Source organism: Camelus ferus, chromosome X, assembly GCF_009834535.1.
Source record: "Camelus ferus isolate YT-003-E chromosome X, BCGSAC_Cfer_1.0, whole genome shotgun sequence".
Classification (NCBI taxonomy): Eukaryota; Metazoa; Chordata; class Mammalia; order Artiodactyla; family Camelidae; genus Camelus; species Camelus ferus.
Genome location: NC_045732.1, coordinates 36,262,186 through 36,274,420, shown reverse-complemented (window position 1 = coordinate 36,274,420; position 12,235 = coordinate 36,262,186). Strand labels below are relative to the sequence as shown.

The following is a 12,235-nucleotide window of genomic DNA, read 5'->3' as shown; positions in this document are numbered from 1 at the left end:
CAAATCAAACCAAAAGCAGGAGGAAGCAAGGAAATAATAAAGACTAGAACAAGAATTAATGGAACAGAAAGCAGAAAAAAAAAAATGGAGAAAAGCAAAAAAGCCAGAAGTCAGTTTTTTCAAAAAGACCAACAAAATTGACCAACCTTATCTAAACTGACCAATAAAAAAGAGAAGACACACATTAAAAAATTGGGAATGAAAGAGGAGATGCCACTACTAAATTACAAAAATTAAAAGGATTATATGGCAAAACTATGAACAACATTATGTCAATAAACAAAAGAGTTTAGATGAAATGAACACATTCTTAGAAAGACACAAATTACCCAACTTTCCCATAAAACATTGGAGGAGGAAATGCTTACCAACTCATTTGATAAGGCTAGTATTATCCTAGTAGCAAAATTGGACAATACATCACAAGAAAACTACACCAATACCAGTATCCCTCATGGATAGAAACACAAATATCTTTTAGCAAACCAAACCCAGCAACATATAAAAAGGACTAAGTGCCATGGCAAGTGGGATTTATTCCAGGAATGTGAAGTTGATTTAATATCCAAAAATTAAGTAATTAAGTAATATACTATATGAATAGAATAAAGGACCAAAATCACATGATCATCTCAAAAGACACAGAAAATCACTCGACAGAATTCAACATTCCAGATAAAAGCTCTCAACAAACTAGGAGAATTTCCTCAACTTGATAAAAGGCGTCTGAAAAGCCTGGAACAAACATTACAATTAATAGTGAAAGACTGACTACTTTTCCTCTAAAGTCAGAATCAAGAACAAGGATAGGCATATAGATCAAGAGAACATAACTGAAAATACAGGAACAAACCCTGACAGTTGGGATCAATGGATTTTCGAAAAAGTCACCAATGTATAACAATAGGGCAAGGATAGTTTTCAAATAATACTACTGGAACAATTGTATATACAGATGAAAAAGAGTAAACCCCAAAACTATAATGAGATACCACTTCACACCAGCCAGAATGACCATTATTGAAAAGTCTACTTTTCAATGATAGATGATAGATGCTGGAGAGGGTGTGGAGAAAAGGGAACCCTCCTACACTGTTGGTGGGAATGCAAATTGGTGCAGGCACTATGGAGAACAGTATGGAGGTTCCTTAAAAAACTGAAAATAGACTTACCACGTGATCCAGCAATCCCACTCCTGGGCATATATCCAGAGAAAAATAAAATTCAAAAAGACACATGCACCCCAATGTTCACAGCAGCACTATTTACAATAGCCAAGACATGGAAACACCCCAAATGTCTATCAGCAGATGACTGGATAAAGAAGATGTGGTACATATATACAATGGAACACTACTCAGCCATAAAAAAGAATAAAATAATGCCATTTGTAGCAATATGGATGGACCTGAAGACTGTCATTCAAAGTGAAGTGGGCTGGAAAGAGAAAGAAAAATGCCATATGACATCACTTATATGAAGATTCTAAAAAATAATAACAATAATAATAAAGACACAAATGAACTAATTATTATTTTGATTTCTTGAATATATGTAAGCACATTTGTCCTTTGTGATTGGATTACCGCATTCTGTTGTTTCTTATTTTGTAGTTAGCTTTATTCCTTGGTAACTATGTAAGTTTAAAAAGCTAAAGATCTAATCTGTTCTTAGAAACAATAATTAGTACATAAATGAAAACTAAAAAAAGTGCAGTATACTGTTTATATGTATTTACATGCAATATAATGTGTCTGTGCAGTCAAACTATAATAATTCTACATAATAAAACTGGAAAAAAAAGATTAAAAAAAGAGTAAATCTAAACTCTTATCTCATACCATAACCAAAAATTAACTCAAAATCATAGACCTAAATGTAGGAGCTAAAACAAACAAACTAACCAAAAACTCTTAGGGAAAAACATAGTCGAAAAATCTTTGTGACCTTGTGTTGGTCAAGATTTCTTAGATATGACACCGAAAGAAAAAAATAATATATTGGACTTCATTAGAATTAAAATATTTTGGACTTCAAAGACACAAATAAGTAAATGAAATGACAAGCCATGTACTGGGGGAAAATATTAATAAATCAAATATATAATAAGGAACTTATTTTTAGAATATGTGAAATATCCTTTCAACTCAATAATTATACAAATGACCCAAATGACAAATAGGTAAAAGGTTTGAAATAGACATTTCACCAAAAAGATACACTAAAGACCCATAAACACATGAACAATATGTTCAAACTTACTAGTCATTGGGAAGATGTAAATTAAAACAACAAAGAGATACCATTTCACACCCACTAGAATGGCTATACTCAAAAAGACAGTAGGAAGTGTTGATGAGAATGTGGAGAAACTGGAACCCTCACATATTTCTGATGGGAAGGTAAAATGGTAGAGCCGGTTTGGGAAACAATTTGGCAGTTTCTTAAAACATTAAAGTAAATCTATCATAGGACCTAGCAATTTCACTCCTAGATATCTACCCAAAAGAGATCAAAAGATGTCCACAAAAAGACTTGTGTACAAACGTTCATAGCTGCATTACTTACAATGGGAAATCCAAATGTCCATCAACTTTTGAATGGTTAAACAAAATGTAATATATGCATACAATGGAACAATGTTCAGCCTTTAAAAGGAATAAAGTACTGATACATGGATGAAACTCAAGAACACTATGCTAAAGTGAAATAAGCCAGTTACAAAAGAATACATACCGCATGATTCCACTTATATGAAATGTCCAGAAAAGATAAATCGATAGAGACTAAAAGTAGATTATTGGTTGCTTCGGGCTGGGGATAGGAATGGGGGATGACTGCAGATGGGTAAGAGAGATCCTTTTGGGGTGATGGAAATATTCTAAGTTGGATTGTAGTGATAGTTGTACAACTCTTAAATGATCCTAAATATCATTAGCTTGTATACTAAAAACTGGTGAATTTTATGGTATGTAAATGATACTTTAAAAAAGCTGTTATTTTAAAAAATTGGAAAAAAGCTGAATTTTTTTTTTTTTACTCTCCACTTAAAAGGGAGTGCTTTCTTGGCAGAGAACTTCATAGATTCTGTTCTAATACCAGCACTGTTCCTGGGAAGATAAAATTGGAGATTAAGCTTCAAGAATACATGAGGGGAAATGTTTTCCACTAATGTAGGCTGAAATTCACATGTTCAGCCATTCACACATCACGTTAGCATAGAGTTCCTGTGCTATGGTTAATTTTATAACTCTGTCAGAGATTTTAAAATAGCACACACAGTTTTATATACAACATCAGGTGAAATGATAAACCTGGCTAAATTTTGGTTGACAAGCACGCAAGCAAATTTCAGCTGTTATTAGAAAAAAACTTTATTACCAAAGGTACATATGGACTCATTTTTAGCTGTATGTCTGGTGAGATCTCACAGGGCAGTGATGTCGATGAGAGGCATGTGCTTCTGGCTTGCTGGGGAAAAAAAAAGAGAGAATATATTTTGAATAAAGATGAACTTTGTGAGGTTTATTTCTCTCCCATCAATATTGAAGAATACAGTTTCTGATTCCTATTCATTTGTATTAGTATTTTCCCCAAGAGCATATTTGTGAAGTTTTCTTCTGAACACTGTTTCATTCTCCTCTTTTCCAAACAGTATTCCCTTTTCTCCTCTCTAGCCTGTGTGTGAGTGTATATTAACCTTTGACTCCCTCTCCTCCACAATGCCTCCAATTGTATAGGTTTATTTTGGACACAAAATAGGTGTGACTACCTCCTGAATGGCAAGGGGTTGTTCCATGACCTGTGTAAAACTTATACCTTCTGGGGTTATCGACATGTAGATAAATTTTTATGGTTTCCTTTGAAATATATGTATTCTCTTTCTCTTTCTCCCCCACCCTTTTGCTCTGAGCACTAGGGTGTGGAATGGGGAAAATCAGGCTCTGAAAATGCTTTTTACCCCTTTCATTATTAACTTCTTCCATGATTTCCTTCTAACCCCAGGTGTAGGAATGCAGGGACCTCTGCAAGGGTGTGGTCATAGGGTAAACTTGAAACATTGTTGAATCCAGCTAATCTGGGAGTAATTTTGAAGAACAGAGTTTCTTGAATTATGGTTTACTAAATTTGAACTACTATTCTTTTGTTGGTAGATTATTTGACTGATAGGTTTTTTTTTTTTTAAGATCGCAATTTTTAAGCATTCCCCAAAATCCGTTTCTGAAATAGACCTGTACTTTTAGAAGTTAACGAAAAACAGGAACTCTAAATAATTATGGCATCCATGAAAAATTGGAGTTGGTTATTGTTTATACATTCTTTGAATAGCCTTGTAACCCTTAACCATAAATAATTTCACTAGAACCTGAACTCTTTGGAGTAATCTCATGGGGCAATTCTAAGTGCTGTCAGTAAAAAGTGCCCTCTTATTTGACTTCTGCTTCGTGCTTTATAACCACATGATTAGTGCTTTATGCCAAATTCCACCCTATGTATATGCATGCCTAATGCTCCCCACGAGATGAAATGTGTTTAACGTTCACAGTGAATTTTATAAGACACACTATGAAAAACTTCTTTATAACTGTAATCAGCATAATTACTGGAGGCACTCAGAGCTTTCAAATAGAGCTGTCTAATAATAATATTGTTAAGCATTCAGGATTAGTTCATTCAGCCTAGAATAATAATTAATGTGGATAAGTGTTGTCCAGACTTACGGACACGGGGTGGGAGTTCATTCTCTCTTCCATTGCTATTTGAAACCCTAGTCAGACATTTGGGAGTCTTTTCTCTTAGAAAAATAGATTTTATTTGTAATCAAGAGAACGCTAATCCATTTACACCACTGTTTGAAATGTTTTATGTTAGTTGATGCCGGGAATCACTTTCGAAACTTTCTTTACCAAGTCACAGTTTATCCGGAAAAAATTCTAGTAAATCCTGAAGTGTCTGAGATTTCTTTATATTTACCAGTGATGGATTTGAATAGGCTTTTATCGTAGTACAATCACTATTGGCTTTGATACAGCAATACCACTAGGTAACAAGTCTTGTGGCTGCAAATGCCTTTGTTCTAAAGAACTGTAAAATGAGAATATGATCTAATAAGGTAGTTATTCATTTACCACTTCCTGCTCATCGTCTCCAACTTAGCGCTCAAGGTCTGCGTGTTTCCAATTTCAATTCCAACGGCTGCAGAAAAAGTTTCCTATAAAAAGAATTTAGAGTTAGCCAGCCCTATTCTGACGCTACAGGCAAATTCTCACAATGCCACAGATAATTCAGCAATAAGGCAAAGCCTGTAATGTGCCCCTCTATTTTAGTGGGTTGAATGGCGGTGAGAATCTGGTGAAAAGTAACTAAGGGGAGAGAAGGTTAAGGAGTGACTAAGCTTCCGGAATGCTTCCTTCTTTAGTAGAAGACTGGCTTGATTTTTACTGTCCTCTGTCTCCCTTTTATGGACGTTCCTACTGGGCCTCCCATTCCCTTAATTCTTTTGCTCTTTCCTCCATTCTCCTCACCTTGAGTTGGTTATTTCAGTTCTAGGGCTCTCAAGCACTGCCCTGAGGTGGGGGGGGGGCTGCAGGAGTTGGTCCCTCATTCTCTCCAGGCATGTATTCATTCATTCATTCATTCGCAAACATTTACCAGGTACCACTTCTGTTCTTGGCTCTGTGCAGGGCACTCGGGTTGCACCTTGAATAGGGCAGTTTCTGTCTAATAGAGAGACTGGCAGTAGGACCCTACAATTCTGATGAGTCAGGTAGCTTCCAAGCTGCAAAGACTGCTTGCTGTCGTCTGCATAGTGGGTTTGGTTTGATTATTGAAGGTGTACATATATTTCTATTATTCCTCTTTAAGTGTCTATCCTGCGAGGAGGATGGCAACTTTCAGAGCAGAGGCGTTTAGTCTCTCCATCTGGACATTCAGGGAAAGTGGAACTTGTGTGTCAAGAATAGATCTGAGCCTTTTACTCAGGAGTTGAGACCAGAAGGGATGAGATGTTACATTAAAGCTGACGGTCACAGTTTGTGGTCATCAGGAATCAGACTCCAAGATGGAGACCAGCATACAGGGTATTTATTAGAAAGTGCCCTTGGGATCAATACCTGTAGAAAGAAGGGGAAGGAAACATGACTGTGGTGAGGGAGACATTGAGCTGGGGAACTCTGGAATTGGAATGGCTCTTCAGAGTGGACTCAACTTGATGGAAGAGGGCCAGGCCTTTATACCCACTGTGTTGTTCAGGCATTGGATGTGGACTTCCCTAGTTGGACCTTGAGTGAGATAGTTTTTTTTTTGTTTTTTGTTTTTTTTTTCAGGCAAAGCAATCCCTGAAGGGGGCTGAGAACTGAGAGCTACCAGTAGGCAGCCCTCCCGGTAACCTGCAACAAGTTCTTCATTTCTGAAGGAGGATGTGGGCAGCACATCACAGTATCCACCACAGCTTCATGCAACCAATGTTGGAGGGCACTAAGACAATTTACCTAGATCCAATAAGCAGGAAATTCAAGCTACCTGGGGCAGAAATGTACCCCCACCCCGCCTCAACGGTTCACTTGTAATGATACAGTCAAAACATCTAGTAATTAAATTCTAGTCAATTGATTAAATTTTTCTTTTCTCATGTTTGTTCTGGCATTCTAATTTTTTAATTTGTTTTTGTTGTTGTTGTTGTTGTTGTTGAGGTGTAGTTGATTTACAATGTTAGTTTCAGGTGTTTTTTTTTTTTTTTTTAATTTCTTTAGGGCATTTATTTTAACAGTGGTATTGGGGATTGAACCCAGGACCTCATGCGTGCTAAGCATGCGCTCTACCACTGAGTTATACCCTCCCTGCCCCTGTTCTGGCCTTTTTTTTTTTAAAAAAAAAAAAACACAGCTGGCATAGAGAAGGAAACATTTTGCTTCTGCTCTTCTAGGTTCAATGTCTGGGGCCTGGAAAATCAAACTGATAAAAGACAGATTAACAAGAGGAAAAAGTTTTAATGAGGTACAAGGGAGTTACAAAGAAAAATGTGGCTGAAGGAGGCAGTCAGATGGTTGAGGCTTATATACCATTTTAGGCTAAACAAAGGGAAAAGTTTGAGGCTTCCGGGCAGAGGAGATAAATGATGAGAAGGGGAGGGGAGTAAATCTATGGTAAATAAGGGTTGTCATCTATGCAGATAAGAGTCTCTCATGCAAGTGACAAGAGTTGGCTCCAGGAGTAGCTCTCTGTCTGGTACGGACATTTTTACAAAAAGAAATAAGGAAATTTCCTGTATAAGTGTAAATTCCTTTACAAAAGGGGAAATTTATACTTTATTCTTAGGCAGTTAGGGGGAGGGGAAAAAGCTTTTCCTGGGTCTGCTGTTTCTCAATTGCCTTTAGCTCAAAATAATTCTTACGCCAAAGTGGCCTATTTTGGGATCGCATATTCTTGTCCCCTTCACTTGTATAAAAGGAATAAAGTTCCTTCTCACTATCTAAATATGATATCACCTTAATAAGAGATTTCAATAAATGTTTCTCCTTCTATAGGACCTCACAATGGAAATTCTGCAAAAAGAGATATCTAATGGTATTTAAAATGGTGACTATAAGGAAAGATGATGGCATGTTTTCCATATATCTAGGGTGCCTTAAGTCCCCGTTTGCCTGGTACAGTCCTGATTTGTGCCTTTGTTCCAGCATAATTATTAATAGCAGCATAATTATTAATACCCTTTTCACTCTCAAAAGGGCCCCTTTTGGGAGCAATACATTATATGGTGACCTTACAGATACCAGGTAGAATTTGAATATACAAATGACTGTTATGTTTCAAAATAATCCTCTTGAAAGACCAAATAAATACTTATTCCAAAGATGCTGTCATTGATTCCAACATTTTTAGAATTATACTGTTGGAATCACTGGCAGCACTAATGTATAAAATATTCACAAGAGCCATCCAATTCCTTTTAATCCGTCTTGGTCTCCGTTTTCCTCTCATTCTCTCACACTATTTTTCACTATCCTAAGAAGAAGCAATCCTGTCACCCACACTTAGAGTCATTCACTGTGTCCATTGGCCTTGGCTGTGATTAACTTTGTTTCCTAAATCGAAACTTTCTTCCAAGGATGAAAAGGTGAGAATTTTCTACCATTGATTACATCCAAAATCATGAACCACAGGCACATCTCCCCTCCCTCCTTCTCCCCTCTCCACTCCTATATGTAATATCAAATAACACAACATCATATAATCATAGCTATTGTGGATTGAAGGGGCTAATACATAACACTCTTCTTTCCCATGCCTGAGCTCTATACCAATGGTTATAGACAGAAGAGTGGGTGATGGATCTGAAAACATTAGCTGTGTTGATGTTGGAGAACATAGTGTAGATGAGCAACAACACTGAGTTTGCCAGTAATGGTAACATTCCCTACATTTTCTCCTCTCATACCCCTGGGAGAACTAGCAAGCTTGTCATCAACCAGTGTTGTGTCTGGTCCCCTTCTGGGAGAGGTCAATTGTTCCGCTCCTATATTTGCCAAACTACTCCCACAGTACCAACTTCTACTTTTGAGGAGATATCCCTTAACTACTGATGGGCAAGGCAGATTTTGCCAGAAGAAAGATTTGAAATGGGTTAGACTTATACATTAATTAAGTCTACACTAAGGTGGCTTCATGGCTGAAAATCTACTTCCTCTTCTATTTCCCATCCCAAATTACATCCCGCTAAATTTTCCTACTCAGTCTATTAGAGTGTCTGCACTGAGGTTAAATGACATCATAAAGATACCAAAAACAAAATGCAAAAAAAAAAAAATTAAGGATATCCCATACTTGAATATAAATTTCTTCCTACTATGAATTACTCAGGAGAAATTCATATCTTCCATATGTCCCACTTGTAAAGAGTCCAAAAATTAACACTTCAAGTTAAAATCCAGAGATTACGGGGTGTCAGTGTCTGGGCAGAGTTATCAATGCCTTCAGCACCATGGCCTGGGATGCCTCCTAAGAATGAGTGTCATTCTTTTGGGGCCCAGAAATTAGCCTCTATTATATCTCTCTTTTACATATCTAAATTGTGAACAGGAAACACAAGGTTAACACAACACCGACTCACATCAGTAACGTTTAGTAATTTATAGCGCTAGGGCAGTCTTCCCCAACGAAATGAAATCCCACAACCTAAGGCTCGTGCCATCTAATCCCACGTTACCATTGCCAAAGACATAATAGAGACTTGGAGGCATCTGAGGGAAGAATGAGGCAGAGACATTCTTCTGGGTTTCAGCTTCTCCCAAACACCAGGCCATCCATACGAGTTGTCCAGTGCCTGTAACTTGTCAGCTTAAACTCCTCTGAGGAAATGCACCTGCCCCCCTCCCCCAAGAGGTGAATGTTGACACTAGATATTTACGGTAACTTTAGTGGGAAAGACCTGGGTCACAGTCTTGAGATTGCCATTCGAGACATTGATTCCTTCTTGCAAAGTGTGGGAGTTTGAAATGATGCCAGTCACGGACTCCAGATCTTATTTGAATTACTCTTTTTTTTTTTATCCCAAACAACATCTTTGGAACCTCTTATTTTCCGTTTGCCATGGCCCTGTATGTCTAGCACCCTGTGCTGTATTGAGATGGTATCTCTGTAGTGACAAGGCTCCTGCATTCTCTTATGAATGGGCATTCTCAATCATGTGTCACATTAGAGCGACCTAAGAAACATGCCTCCTCAGGTGTCCCCGTCATCCTCATATTTGTTCCAGATTCTGAGCCATAGCTGTGATTCATTATTTCTGGAACCTTTGTCCCTATGAACCTCACGAAGACCATGACCTATGTGGATGTTGGAAACCTAAACCCATGCTCTGAATTCTGTCATGATGTAATCCAGAACCAAATGGAGGCTGTGGGGTCAAAATGACACCTGAGTCCCCTGGCCTGTCCAGAATCCACCTTGGCCCTGAATCTGGAGAATGGATTTTGGGCAGCTTATCTGGCACTGCTTACCTCAGCCCAGCATGAGCACTCAAAAGCCCAAACTGCAAGGGTCTGTCTTGTGCTCGTAACACACCTGTCTGGAAACGTAAAAGCGGCAAATATTTTTCTGTCTCATCCCACAGTGATGATGCTGTAATTCACTGCCCAGGTCCCACTTTGGGAATAAAGGGCTTATTCCTCTGACCCTAAGAGTGATGTCAAGTTGACAGCCCTCAGCTGTTTGCCTCTTTGGGACTTGCCTCGGCTGAAGAGAGCTGTTTTGCCCAAAGTTACACTCCCTCCCAGGGTGACAGATGGTTGCCTTTGGGCCCGGCCCTCCGTACCCCCAATTCAGGACAGCTGAAGGGGCGTCCTATCTTCAGGGCTTCCTACAGGATTGGCTGAGGTTTGGGGTGGAATCACAGCTTGACTTCTCTCTCTCCTCAATTCTTCATCTTTCCCTTCCTTTCCTTCCCACACATGTTGATCCCAAGAGCGCTCCCTCAGAAAACTCCCACGTGCTGATCTTCATCTCAAAGTCTGCTTGCCAGGGAACAAACCCACAGAACCTCTCAAAGGTCTTGGCTGCGTGCCTGACTTCCGGGCTACAGCTACCCAGCGCAGACTCATATCATTGCTTCTGTCATCGGAAAGCCCCACTAACACTTTTTCTTTATTGTTGTTGTTAATGGAGGCACTGGGGATTGAACCCAGGACCTTGTGCATGCTAAGCATGCGCTCTACCACTGAGCTATACCCACTCACCCCCACTAACACCTTTGTCTCATCTCCTAATACCACTGATTCAGATTGCCTCCGCCTTTCCTGAGGTCAAAGGCCAGGCTGTCTGCACAGCTTCAACCATGATTATCATACCAGGATTTACAGCGGCTCCAGGGCCCAGCTATTACCTGACTGGACCAACAGAGGCCCTGGCTTACCCCGCAGCTGCCCTGAGTGTGGGGGAAAATAAAGCTTTGTGGGGTGGGCTTTGATGAATCAGGACATTGAGGGAGCTTCTCTGAAAACTTCCCACCTAGCTGAGAACTAGTTGAATTTTCTTGAGAAGCTGTGGCCAGTTCATAACACACCACCTTTATGTGCTCTCCCTCCTTCCTTGGCCCACTTTCCTTTCTCCCTCATTCTTGCTTCCCTGGGACTGCAGTCTCCTGAGTAATGCCTTGGTATATAAGCTTGCCTCAGCTTCTAGGGAACCCAGGCTAAAACAGAATGTGACTTAGCAGATATGACATTAATTGACTTTTAAAAATTGAAATATAGTCGATTAACAATGTTGTATTACTTTCTGGTGTACAGCATAGTGATTCAGATATATATATATATATATATATATATATATATTGCTTTTCATATTCTTTCTCATCATAGGTTTTTACGAGATATTGAATATAGTTCCCTGTGCTATACAGTAGGACCTTGTTGTTTATCTATTTTATATATAGTAGTTAATATTTGCAAATCTCAAACTACTGGTTTATCCCTTCCCACCCCCTTTCTCCCCTGGTAAGCATAAGTTTTCTATGTCTATGAATCTGTCTCTGTTTTGTAAATAAGTTTGTGTCCTTTTTTTAAGATTCAACATATAAGTGATAACATATGGCAATTTTAATTGACTTAATAAAAGGCTTTCATGATCTTTCTACATTAGAACTGTTCTGCCACAAAAGATACCCCTTGCCTCCTCCCTACTTTTACAATCACTACTCACAGAGCTGCTTTTCTGTTTAATCCAAAAGATTGTACCCACAGTTCACTATCGTTTTTAATTTTTTCTTGTCCTACCTGAAATGAAAAGAATGATCTTTTCTCTACTAGGCTTTAATTATTGTCTGTCTTGTCATTTTGCCTAATTTAAAGCTCTTAACACTCATCTATCTAACCTGGAGGCAATTTATCAGCAAAAGTGATGTTACCAAACTCCCACCATTAAAATGGCTCCTCTTGGCAAAAATGTCCAGATGCTAAAAATATTTGCAGGGTTTTGCATTAAGGCATATATTTTCCATCTGGATGAAACGTGAAAGCCTGTGCAGCAATAAGATAATAATAGAAAAAATTTTTAGAATGAAAAAAATGAAAGGCAGAACAAAGATATTTAAATAATCCGTCTTTTGAAGTGGCTTTTAAGCATGAGGGCATTAGTCCAAGATCAACAAAAGGAAGTTGGTAAGATTGTAAGCAACACAGTGAATAGATAGCAGCCAGAGAACTCAGCCATTAAAGCCTTTATTGCCGCCTCTGTACCT

At 38.5% G+C, this 12,235-nt stretch overlaps 1 long non-coding RNA gene across 1 annotated transcript in view; it reads left to right on the top strand.

Moving 5' to 3' along the window:
* The window catches only part of LOC116661975, an 83,659-nt gene extending 77,087 nt beyond the window's left edge, over window positions 1-6,572 (top strand). Inside the window, exon 3 of the long non-coding RNA XR_004317937.1 lies at window positions 6,327-6,572. This is a non-coding gene — a long non-coding RNA (uncharacterized LOC116661975). The remainder of the gene's footprint in view (window positions 1-6,326) is intronic.
* The last annotated feature ends 5,663 nt before the right edge of the window (window positions 6,573-12,235 follow it).